Raw genomic sequence first — 12,783 nt, 5'->3', positions numbered from 1 at the left:
TAATCTTATCACATTATGAATTAAGAATCTAGAATAGAAGCTTAAAAGAGTTAGTTAGTGGATTTTACCTATATTAGAGCCATACGTTTCGACTCTCCCATCTCTTAGATCTCTTAGGTAAATGGGGCAGCTTCGTCTCCAATGCCCTTTCTCTTGGCAATAAAAGCAAATTGACTCTTTTGGAACATGACATGGAACTACTTTAGACATTGCCTTTCTCTTATGATCAAACTTTTCGATCATAGCATGTCTTTCGTTGCCATTGTCTATACCCATAGTGGTCTTGAAGGCAGATTCACCAATCAACTTTGCTTTTCTATTGCGCCAAACCATTGCTGATTCAGCAGCAATAAGCATATAGGTGAGATCTATAAGGGTCACGTCGCGGTTCATCATATAGTAATCTCTTACGAACTCACTATATGAGTTAGGAAGTGACTGAAGAACCCAATCAACAGCCATCTCCTCATAGACAATGGATCCCAACATTCTTAACCTATCAATGTGCGACTTCATCCCTAGGACGTGTGCACACACTGACTTTCCTTCTTTATGTTTACTTGCCAAAAGGGCTTGAGTGATCTTGAACTTTTCAAGCCTTTAAACTTGTGGGTTAGGGAGAATAATTTGAGGAGGAGGAGGAAGTGAAGTATGATCTCTTGTTCCTCGACTGAATCATGGAATATCATCTTCATGTGGAATGCTTGTTCCACGGGATTTGGGAAAACCATAGTTGTCGAACTTTGACATCTACAAAACGGGAGAAAACGAATTCAAGTTAGTTGATTGAATAAGTCCTTAGTAAATCACCCAAATGAGATACTAAGGCTAGGACCCACCACAATATTCTACAACTCGGGAGAGGGATGCCGTAACCCAAATTTCAGAACATTTGAAGGTAAGTGAATGACGATTCACTAATTTCCACCACGAAAAACGAAAAGAAATTTAAGTTTTAAATCTATGAAAACTCCTAGATTCTTTGAGATTCATTGAACTTTCAATGGCATGTTTAAATCTCGATATGCCCCTCTTGTTTGTGACTGGGATGCCGAGGATCACAAAGCGGGTGTGAATAACCATGCAAACTTACATGGTTCCCTCACCTGTTATAGTCACCTATTCGATGTGCCGGTAAACCACACACGCTCCACCGAACTATGACAAACATTGAGTCACCCTTTGCTACCTTTGCTTAGAACCATTTAGTGTGCCAGTAAACCACACACGCTCCACTAATGTCTTCGCAAGGGCACAAAGTGTAATTTCATGGAATTGCATCAATTCACTTTTGCCTAAGTAACTAAGATTGGGAATTTTATAAAAACATTTAGTTACTTTGATAATTCATTATACTTATAATGGAAGGTTTCGTCCTATCCTACCCGTTCGGCTAACGACCCTCCACTAGTCAAGAGTGCGGTGGGTAAGAGTGGATACCCATTCAATCGCCATTTTATAGGCAATTTCCTTAAACACCCCTCATAGACCAGCTTCGTGAATGAGGCCTACTAACGGTAAGACTGACTTTTACTCATACATATATATAATGTTAGACTTTTAATGTTATATATAGTATAGGGTGTATTTTATACTTTTAAAATATTAGGTGGTCAAATTTAACAATTATACCTTTAATTCAATTAAATTGTAAACCAAAAATTTTATGGATTTATTAAACCTCTTTTAATTATACACCTTAATTAATTAATAAAACCATAAGGGTGTGATTTGAACTTTTTCAAAACAATACTAGGGTTTTAGAATTTAACATTCCTAATTAAACTTTTAATCAACTTTTAAATTCCAAAACTTGAGGGCAAGTTTTGAAATATTTCAAACATTAGAGTTTAGAATTTAAATACACATCAAAATTTAAATTCCAAAACTTGAGGGCAAGTTTTGAAACCTTTTTCAAAACATAAGGGTTTCAACTATTTAAATTTCAAAACCTTTGGGTTCAAATTTAAACTATAAAACCTAAAGGGCAAAATATGAAACTTTTCATAACAACAAGGATCAAATAACAAATAATTTAAATTAACATTTAATCACATAATTATCCATATTTGATTTGTTTAATGATTTCTTGCAAAACAATTTATCAATTTAGTCAAAATAATTAATCAATTATCTTATAAGGAAACAATTATCTTATTAATTGATAAATATCTTCAATTAGATCAAAATTATAGTCAAATATATCATATAATCAGATTAATATTGATCTAACATGATAAGGTAACTATCCATAAGCAAAAACAGCAAGAAATCCCGAATATACCTCTGTCTAACGCACCGACTCGCCGAGTCACCCTTTGGAACTCACCGAGTAGGGGCAACTCACCGAGTAGGGGCAACTCGCCGAGTCCACAGTGGGACTCGCCGAGTCCATCAAGCAAAACACCAAAAATCGAATTTTTTTCAAACATCTCAAGCATCAATACAATAGAAACCAATCAAGTCTCTGATACCACTGATGGGTTTTGGTCATAAGACATCATATGTGCTCATACAAACCCTAATGCTTGGATCTAGGTTTCTCTATTGTACATGCTTTGAATCCAAGACTATAAACCCTAATTCTAGCATATGGAAATCAATATTAACATATAATTAGGTTTATGATATTACCTTGATTGTTATGTAGCAATAACAATCCCAATTCCTCCTTCAATTGACTTTGGAATGCTTAGAGTCACAAATGTCACTCCTCTAATGGCTTACAAACACCAAGAGCAAATGGAGAAGGTATAAAGAGAGAGGAGAGAGGTGGAAATTCGTCCTTAGGACTTCTTGGGAAGGCTTAGACGAATTCATGAGCCTTAGGGGGTTTAGATAGGTGTAAAGATTAGGGTTTTAGTCCTTATCCTTATCTAGTTGCTTGCCCACCAAGCAACCATAAGATAAGTCTTAGAAACCCTTATCCTAGTCGAATTCTAAGGCATTATCTCCTTAAATTCGTTCACCCTATAATTAAGATAATCCTTACCTTATTTCGTAACTATCACATAATTAAAATTCAGCCTCTCTAGTTTAATTAATTACACTTGATCACAAAATTAATTCTTAATTAATTATTGACCAATATTAATTAAAAAAATATGATTTCTCCTTTAATATATTATTGTTATAACATATTAATAAATCATAATAACCTCCCTCTCTATTTATTTCTCCAATCAAGTTGCTTTGGTGAAGGCAACCCAAAAGGACCATGCACCATCGGGTCAAGTACATACCAAAATAGTTATGGACTTAGACACTAATCCAACACAAATGTGGTAACCACAACCGGTGTCAAGAACCCAAGAAATAGCATGATTAGAATCGTTAGATTTAATTGTGTATATACCTGCGAAAGATGGCTTGATCTTTCCTTCCTTGATGGCTTGCAGGTACTCTGGGCAGCTTCTCTTCTAATGTCCTATCTTGTAGCAGTGGTGGCACTCTGCCTCTTAGGATTAGGGCAGGGCTTAGCAGGATCAACTTTGGTCCCACTAGAAGAGGCACCATCTTGGGCTTTAACCTTGTGATAGTTCTTAGACGAAGCCTTCCTCTTCTTTCCCTTTCCTTGACTAATAGCCAAGACAGGACCAGCGGGTGGATTGGGAGTTGGTGCAATAGACTTGTCTTTGAAGTTGCTCTCAGCGACCCTCAAGAGACCTTGGAGTTTGCTTAGGTTGACCTCCTCTTTGTTCATGTGGTAGTTCATCCTAAATTGATTGTACATCGGAGGCAAAGAGTGAAGCACCATGTCGATCGCCAAGTCTTCCCCAAAGTCAACATTTAACTTGTGAAGCGGTCGACATACCTTTGCATCTTTTGCAGGTGCACGGTAAGAGACTCTCCATGACCCATCTTAGCAGAAATCATGTTAGAGAAAATCTCGTAACGCTCTTGTCTCGCGTTCTGGTGGTATCTCTCCAATAAGTCTTGGTGCATCTCGTACGGGTACATGTCCTCGTAGGACTTTTGGAATTCGGAGTTCATGGTAGCAATCATGATGCAATGTACCTTCGTTGCATCTCGCTCATGAGTCTCAAAAGCGGTGATTTCGGCTGGAGTAGCGATTTCGGGGTTGATTTTCTCGAGCTTCTCACCAAGGACATACTCCTTGTCCTCATAGCGAGCAATGGTGCGAATGTATCTTATCCATTCGCTAAAGTTCGTTCCATCGAAGGTGACCTTTTGGCAAAGGCTCATCAACGTGAAAGAACTAGCAGCAGCGTTGTTAGCGTTCGACATCTACGATTAGAAAAAAAAGGACAAAGATAGATTAGAATAAGAATCCCTAATTATCACCCAATAAGAAAATTAGGGCTAGGATCCAACAATAACATTTACATACTAGAAAAGGGATGCCGTAATCCAACATGCAAATAATATGAAGGTAAGTGAATGACGATTCACTAATTCTCCACCATAAAAAAACTAACTATAAGTCCTAAATGTATTGAGAATTCCTAGGTTCGGATGAGATTCACTGAAACTATTCAATGGCATGTTTAAATCTCGATATGCCCCTCTTGTTTGTGACTGGGATACCGAGGATCACAAAGCGGGTGTGAATTACCATGCAAATTCACATGGTGCCTTCATTGTAACGATCGCCTATTCGATGTTCCGGTAAACCACACACGCTCCATCGAACTATGATAAACAATGAATCACCCTTTGCCACATTTGCTTAGAACCAATTAGTGTGCCGGTAAACCACACACGCTCCAATAACTTCTTAGCAAGGGTGCAAAGTGTAATTTCATGGGATTGCATCAATTCACTTTTCCTAAAGTAACTAAGATTGGGAAATTTTAAAATGTGTAGTTACTTTGTATTTCATATTATACTTTTAATGAGAGGATGAGGTTGCCCTATCATACCCGTTCGGCTAACGACCCTCCACCGATCAAGCAAGCGGTGGGTGTGAGTGTACACCCATTAAGCGCCATTTTATAGGCCGCAACCTTATACCCACCTTATAGATCGGCTTCGTGAATGAGGCCTACTAATAGTAAGACTAGCATTTTAGTTATACATATATATATATATATATATATATATATATATATATATATATTAATCTTGTAATATTATATTAGTATATGGTTATATTTTTAACTTTTAAAACTTAGGGTTTGAAATTTAAATTGTCTAAATTAAAACTTTTAATTACAATACATAAATATCAAAACTTGAGGACAAGTTTTAAACATTTAAAACCTGGAGGATCAAATAACAAATAATTCTAATTAACAATTAATTTCCTAATTATCCATATTTGATTTATTCAAGATTTCTTGCAAGATAATTACCAAATTAATCAAAAAAATTAATTAATTATCATATAAGGAAATTAAATATTTTATTAGCTGATAAATATATTTAATTAGATCAAGATTATAGTCATATATATCAAAAAATCGGATTAGGGTTGATCTAATATGATTAAGGTAAGTTTCCATAAGATAATCATGAAGAAATCCCGAATCTGGCCATTCCCTGACGCTTGGACTCGCCGAGTGCACCAACGGACTCGCCGAGTCAGGCCAACTCGCCGAGTCCATGACTCAGAAACATAAAAATCGAATTTTGCAGTTAAGTTTCAAACAAACAAGCAACAATTTATTAGAAACCAAGCTAGGCTCTGATACCACTGATTGGTTTTAGCCATAAGAACTTTCCTATGTGCGCATGCAAAACCCTAATGCTTGGATCTTGACTTTCTAATTAAACATTCTTTGAATCCAAGACTTCTAATGAATAATTAGGTATAAGAACAATACAAAACAGATCTAGAATCATACCTTTGAATCTCTTGTTTGATCTTGTTGTCTTGGAGCTCTAGAGTCACAATTGTAACTCCTCTAATGGCTTACAAACACCAAATAGCAAGGAGGATGATTTGAGAGAGAGGAGATGTGACATCCCCAAAATCACGGCCACAAAAGACCGGTTTGTTTATGCTTTGTTTAAAAATCAGAGTTACATTTTAAATGAAAGTGTTGCGGAATTTGTCCCAAAACAAAAATATGATAAAGATTTATCAAAAGCATTTCCATAGAAATGTATTTCATTAAAAGACTCGGGATGTCATGTTCGTACAGATCAAAAGCATAAACAGTACAATATAAGCCTTACTACATTATTTCATATCTACAGGCCTATATCCGTAATCCCTCGTCCAAAACATCACACCTATGCTCATGCGCCACTACCTGTAATACATAAAACTGAGTGGGTCAGGCTTGGGAGCCTGGTGAGCACATAGGGTTTTCAACCCACAATAAATAAGTTTATTAATTCAATCAACAATAACCCGATTACCCGTTCCCGTTATCCTCACTTTACGTCCCTAAACACCTATCATAAGGGACCTAGCCTAAGGATCATCATCGGGACGGACACTACTGCTAAGGGGATTCCTCAGCAATAAATGTCCTAAAGGCAACCATGTGGGGGATGGAGTACACCGGTGAACACGTCGTTCACAAACACCTACAGGTTGCGAGCCTGCTAGCGTTCCACTGGACTGTCTAGAAGAGTCCGTGGTCGTCATCCATACTCCGCTAGATGACAGAAACAACAACATCAACATCGAGGCCTCTCATCATTTTATCACACATCAGCTATTACATCTACCCATGTTTTACCCCAACATTTTCGTAGATATAAAATACATATACAGTTTAAATCATTGAAAACATGTATAACAATGTTCATCCAACATAGATAGCAAGTATTCAGATAATATGCACACATAGCACGTAATTTATTTAAAATACTTCATATCTATGTGTAAGCTGAAAGTAACTATGCACTCACTTGTTAAGGTGATGATTCCAAAATCGGGCAGCGCTTGCTTTTAACGATTCTATTTTCCTTCGACGAAACCTAACATTATTATCGCTAAATTTTAGTCTAATATTTACCGTGACCAACTATTAGTCTTAGTATTATTATTATTATATAAGCGTTAAACAATATTTTCCAACCACTATGTACAGACAGGGGCCAGACATAAAACACCGGAGGGCAGGACCATTTTGGCATATAGCACTTCTGAAATCCAACAACCCTATGCGGCCCTTTAAACCAGATTCCCCGTACCGTGAGTAGTTAAAAAAATATATTATAACGATACTTATATAAGTTATAATAATAGCTCAGATATTTATTATAAGTTCATAATAACAATACTAATTTTAAATATAAGCTATATTAAAATAAGGTAAGCATAACTTACTTACAAGGGGGTTTTAGCTAGGAGTCGGGCTCTGCAGGGGCAGAACTTCGTCGCTGAATCTTTCTAAGAAAGATTCGTGCAGCGCTTCAGCGCTCACCTTACTATACTAAGCTACAGAAAGAGAAGTCGAATCACGAGGGACCGAAATGCTCGGGGGATAAGGAGAGAAAGACTCTTGAATCAAGAGAATGGTGCAAGAAATATGAGAGCCCAAGGCTCTTATTTATACTAATTGAATTTTCAAAAACTACCCTCCATAATTACTTAATGACCTTTTAGTTATATAAACAACTAAACACCCCTCTATAATACTATTATAAATGGATTTAATGATATTTGTACTAAGCTAATGTCGAAAGAACTCAACATTAGTCTTATAATGACCGCATCGTCGATACCTTTCTAATGATATATACATATGTATATATATGTGTACGTATACATGATTTATACTTTATTTTAATACGTAAATATGCTATTATAATTTGTAACTCGTTCATACGAACTCCGTTTTTGACGTTCTTTATATCCACGCGTAGGTGAAGACGTACTCTACAACTTTCGTTTAGACTCCGTCGGCTAATTTTGACTTTATTTTTAAAGTTATATTTTTAACAAGCCGGGACAGGATTGGTCTGTTTAAAATCTCATAACTTCTTCATACGAAGTCAGATTTGGGCGTTCTTTTTATCGATGTTCTTAGTTTAACATATTCTACGACTTTCGTTTAGATCACTAAGGCTAAATCTCGCTCTATCGTAAATTCACTATTCACGCTTCCCGGTATCGTGCCGGTTCTGTCGTGAAACTTCGACGGGTCATAACTTCTTCGTTATAACTTGGATTTCGGCGTTCCTTATATGAACGGAAACCTTGAGACATATTCTACAACTTTATGTAGAGATATCGGGATTATCTCACACTTTAATTTTGACGCTCATTTTTATTCTTTATTAATTATACATTTATAATTAAATAATAAACACATATAATTCACATAATACTCAAATATTTCATCTTTATTATTTCAAAAAGAGTTACAAGAGTTGACCTAGACTATTACATTGACAAAAATGCTTAGCCCTGAAACCCGGGCGTTACAGGAGAGGGGAGGGAATTTGGCCAGGGGTTCTCTACTTTCAATAAAGTGTCGATTTCCCTTTGCCATAGGGTCTATTTATACTTGTAGACTCCTTAAGGGTTACAACTTAAACCCTAGTTGGATAATCTTCTCTTAAAGCAATTCAAATCCATTCCTTAGATAGCCTTGGACGATTTTAAGCTATCCTTTAGCTTCTAGAATCCGTCCACCCCTATCCAATATGGATTTACAGTCTAAAGTTTAACTATCAAACAATTGACAGTTTATACCCTCTTATTTAATTAATCTCTTTAAGTCACCAAACTAATACCAATTAATTTATGACTTATATTAATCAAATAACAATATTATTATTCTTTATATTATTCTCATAATATATTAATAATATTTATTCTCTCTTAATAAATCATCCTATCAAGTTGCTATGGTGAAGGCAACCCAAAAGGACCATGCACAATCGGGTCAAATACTTGCCTAATATAGTTGCAGCCTTAGACACTATTCCAACAAAACATGCCTTGGGGGACTGGATCTACAATATGGAGCCTTAGCATGGCTTAAAAAGCCTCTGTATGGATGAAGGACTGAATGGAATCGGCGAGTGTCAGGAAAACTCGGTGAGTCCGATGAAGATAGTTGTAGGCTCGACGAGTCAGATAAACGACTCGGCGGGTCTGATGAAGATGTCAATCAAGCGACTCGGCGAGTCGGCTAGGATTTTCCCAACCTTTGGACATGTATGAACCCGACGATTTGTATAGGGAAACTCGACGAGTTGCCCAAGGGTTTACGACCACTGACACTAGGAACTCGACGAGTCGCTCATGTGACTCGGGGAGTTGGCGAGTTATGCAAGGAAATCGGCGAGTGGCTGGTTGTACTCGACGAGTTGAGGTCAACATGGACTGTTGACTTTGGCAGTTGACTTTGACTTTGACCAAGGGTTGACTATTGGACTTCTGAGGGTATTTTGGTAAATTGGATTTTGATAGCAAAGGGGCATTGGTGAATATAGGTGTTAGAGTTGGAGCAACATCTAGAAGAGTTTGACACTACCTTCTGAGCTACTTGCGAGGTGAGTTATCCTCACTATATCAACGAGGCCTAAGGCACCAAGGTCGGCCCTCTATATATTTGTATCTGGATTGTGGCATGATGTGTTTATTGATTACATCCTGGTAGTTAGGATGGTAGTATGTTATGTTAGTGACCTGGTTTAGGTCGGTGTCCTGGTATATAGGATAATGCTATGTTAGTGACCGGTCAGGTCGGTATCCCGGTTAGGATGTTGCTATGCTATATGATCTGTTAGATCGGTTTGGTTGTCTATGGATTGTTATGTGATTATATGTTATATGTGCACATGGTTGTTTGATTGGGGTTGGGTTGAGGCGGTTCTTGCTTTGTGTTGTAGGCCAACATACCCAGGGCGGACCGGATAGACTGCAGACTCGGGAGGGCGCATAGTCAGGACGAAGGCCCGACGAGCGGTCCGGATAGGCTGAAGGCCCCGAGAGGGCGGTCCAGACGTGCCGAGGCTCGGCGAGTGGGCCAGATAGACTGAAGGCCCGATACATGTGGTCGAATCATACTGTAGACTTAAAGAGTGGACCAGGTGAACTGAAGGCCCGGTGCAGGTTGTTCTTCAAGTCCTAAGCTTCTGACTGGGTTAAGATAAAAGAATGAAGGCAAAATGACTATGTTACACAACAGACTGTGTTAACTGGGTTAAAACTTGCAGCTTTGTTGGTTAAAAAAATGAAGGCAAAATGACTATGTTACACAACACTCTAAAACTACATTTAAAGTCCTAAGCTTTTGCCTTCATTCTTTTATCTTACCCCACAAAGCTACAAGTTGTTCTTCAAGGCTTGTTGAACCAGATTTCACATAGTCCAAATAACATGCTTGAAAAGGGATGACTAATTGCATATGAATCACTGTTGCATAAAAAACACACAATCACAACTTATAATAAACACAATAAATGATCCAAGAGCAAACAAAAACCGAAAAATAGGCCATAAATGTTGATGAAGTAATTGATTGGCCGTCATGTGCTTTAGATGAAACCCACTTAAATGATTTATAATAAACACAATCAACAATCAACAAAAACCAATTCAATGAATGAAAAGGAATAGGAACAACGTTTTTTTTTAATTCAATCGACATAACTAAGCAGGAACAAACACCAATTCATTCATGATTTCTTAATTTCGGACTCACCTGCAAAATCTTAACTCGTTGACTTTCAAATCCAAAACAAATTTAAGTTTCAACATTAACCATATTGATATTTTTCTCCGTTTCTGGTTTTGTGTGGAGTCTAAAATTGAAAACTGATTTAAGATACCTGAAATCGATCTTCAAATCCAAAACTGATTTAAGATACCTAAAATTGATTTCCCTACCGAACCAAGAACGAAGAAACATGAAAGAAAGCATATGATCGATTAAAGGAGACGGGGACAAGGCGTGTCATTTGGGGCCGACTGAAAGCCAAAACTTGGTCAGAAGGTTTTGAGATGAAGACCGAATCCTCAGATTTCTTTGGACTAAGTTCGACGATAAACCACCCAAATCAAACACAACAATTTCTGATTGAGGACCGAACTGGATTAGCATCAATATCAAACAACCCCTAATTCATGTTCTATTTATGATACACATATAATCACAACAAGTTGTGAGACCCATATACTATACAAATTGATTAAAACAAAAGTAAATACGAAAGATTAAATAAGAAGTTTATTTGAATTTGAAATTTGAAATAAGTGCAAATTATGAGAAAAAAAAATAAATTAAAATTATATGTTTAGTTGGCAGACCCATATACTAAATCCGTTAATTATAACAAAATGTTAAATATAAATGTTTAAACTATAAATGAAATTGCAATTGAAATTGAACTTAATATAGTCATTATGATAGATTTAATTTGTCAAAAACTAAATTAATGATATATTGAAAAATGAAAAATAAATTAAATGACGTGAAAAATATATATCTTAAAATTATACTCCTCCGTCTCAATATTATTGTCCACAGATAAAAAACACAAAGATTAAGAAAAACATTAATTACCACTAATATAAATGAAATTGAAATTGAAATTGAACTTAATATAGTCATTATGATAGGTTTAATTTGTCAAAACTAAATTAATGATATACTGAAAAATAAAAAATAAATTAAATGACGTGAAACATATATATTTTAAAATTAGGGAAAATGACTTAAAAGCCCAACGAAGTTTCCAAACCATTCAAAAAACCTCAATCATGTTTTGTCTGTTCAAAAAAACCTAACGAACTTAACCTTTTGTCTAAAAAGTCCAACAAAGTTCCAAACCGTTCAGAAAATTCCAATTTTGTTTTGTTTAAGTTCGTTGGGTTTTTTTTGAACAGTCAAAACATGATTGGAGTTTTTTAAACGTTTTGGAAACTTTGTTGGTCTAACAAGTCATTTTATCGATACAGTAATAAGCCACGTCATATGTTTCTCTTATTTGACTTTCAGGAAAGTGTAACTTAGTTGGACTTTTTAGACAAAATGTTAAGTTTGTTGGGTTTTTTTGAACAGACAAAACATGATTGGGGTTTTTTAAACGGTTTGGAAACTTCGTTGGGCTTTTAAGTCATTTTCCCAATATTTTGGGACGGATGGAGTAACAAAAAATGACATATAAGGAATTAAATACGAAGATGACGTGTAGCAAAAATTGAATTCATTTATTACGGTAGACAAGTGGATAACTTTACACATAATTCCTATTAACCACCTAGGAATGGAGAGAAGCTCACAGTTAACTTTGTCGCTTTAAAGGATTATCGTCTATTTAAAGGATTAACAAACCTAATATTTATATTCAAAATTCAAAATATTATAATAAATTAGGTCGTTATCGCTTTATAGTTAAACTCGTTATTTGTTAATGTATATAACCGTATTTCATGATATCCATCCACCATGACAAAATAAAAGTAAAAATACACGGTCTAACAGTTAACTTTGAAAAGAGGTAAACATCGAGTACCAAAATGAATATCATCATGGTAACTTACGTAACAAGATTTTTTTACATATATATCAATTTACCGTTAAACCGATTCACATGTCAAATCATTAGTTTTGTATGATAATTACAAATCAGTTTTCTAAATTTAATGCAAACCAATCTTGGAAGCAGGATGACTCGATCATGATTTTTATCCAACGCAACCCAAGTTGGGTGGATAGAGCCATGAATATGATTAGCATGGAATCGAAAACGATGGAAGTGGACCGGATCCGGTCGGCAGCTCATTATGGACCCAACAAAAAGAATTAAATAAAAAATTATTTTATTTTAGATACAAAAAATTAAAAATATCGCTTTCTTTTATCTTTACGGGAATGCCACGATGACTGATATAATCCCTTTCAAAAA

General features: G+C 35.9%; 1 long non-coding RNA gene across 1 annotated transcript; it reads right to left on the bottom strand.

The window, feature by feature from the left end:
• Nucleotides 1-5,871: 5,871 nt before the first annotated feature.
• On the bottom strand, nucleotides 5,872-7,602 carry LOC145051534 (uncharacterized). The gene is made up of 3 exons (XR_013683682.1): nucleotides 7,247-7,602; nucleotides 6,826-6,894; nucleotides 5,872-6,218 (listed from the first exon to the last, which is right to left on the bottom strand). It is a non-coding gene; the product is annotated as an uncharacterized LOC145051534 (long non-coding RNA).
• Nucleotides 7,603-12,783: the final 5,181 nt, after the last annotated feature.

The sequence above is a fragment of the Lactuca serriola genome, chromosome 5 (genome assembly GCF_051521515.1).
Source record: "Lactuca serriola cultivar US96UC23 chromosome 5, Lser_US96UC23_V15, whole genome shotgun sequence".
NCBI lineage: Eukaryota > Viridiplantae > Streptophyta > Magnoliopsida > Asterales > Asteraceae > Lactuca > Lactuca serriola.
The sequence above is the reverse complement of the archived record's forward strand: the minus strand, read 5'-3'. Positions and strand labels throughout refer to the sequence as shown.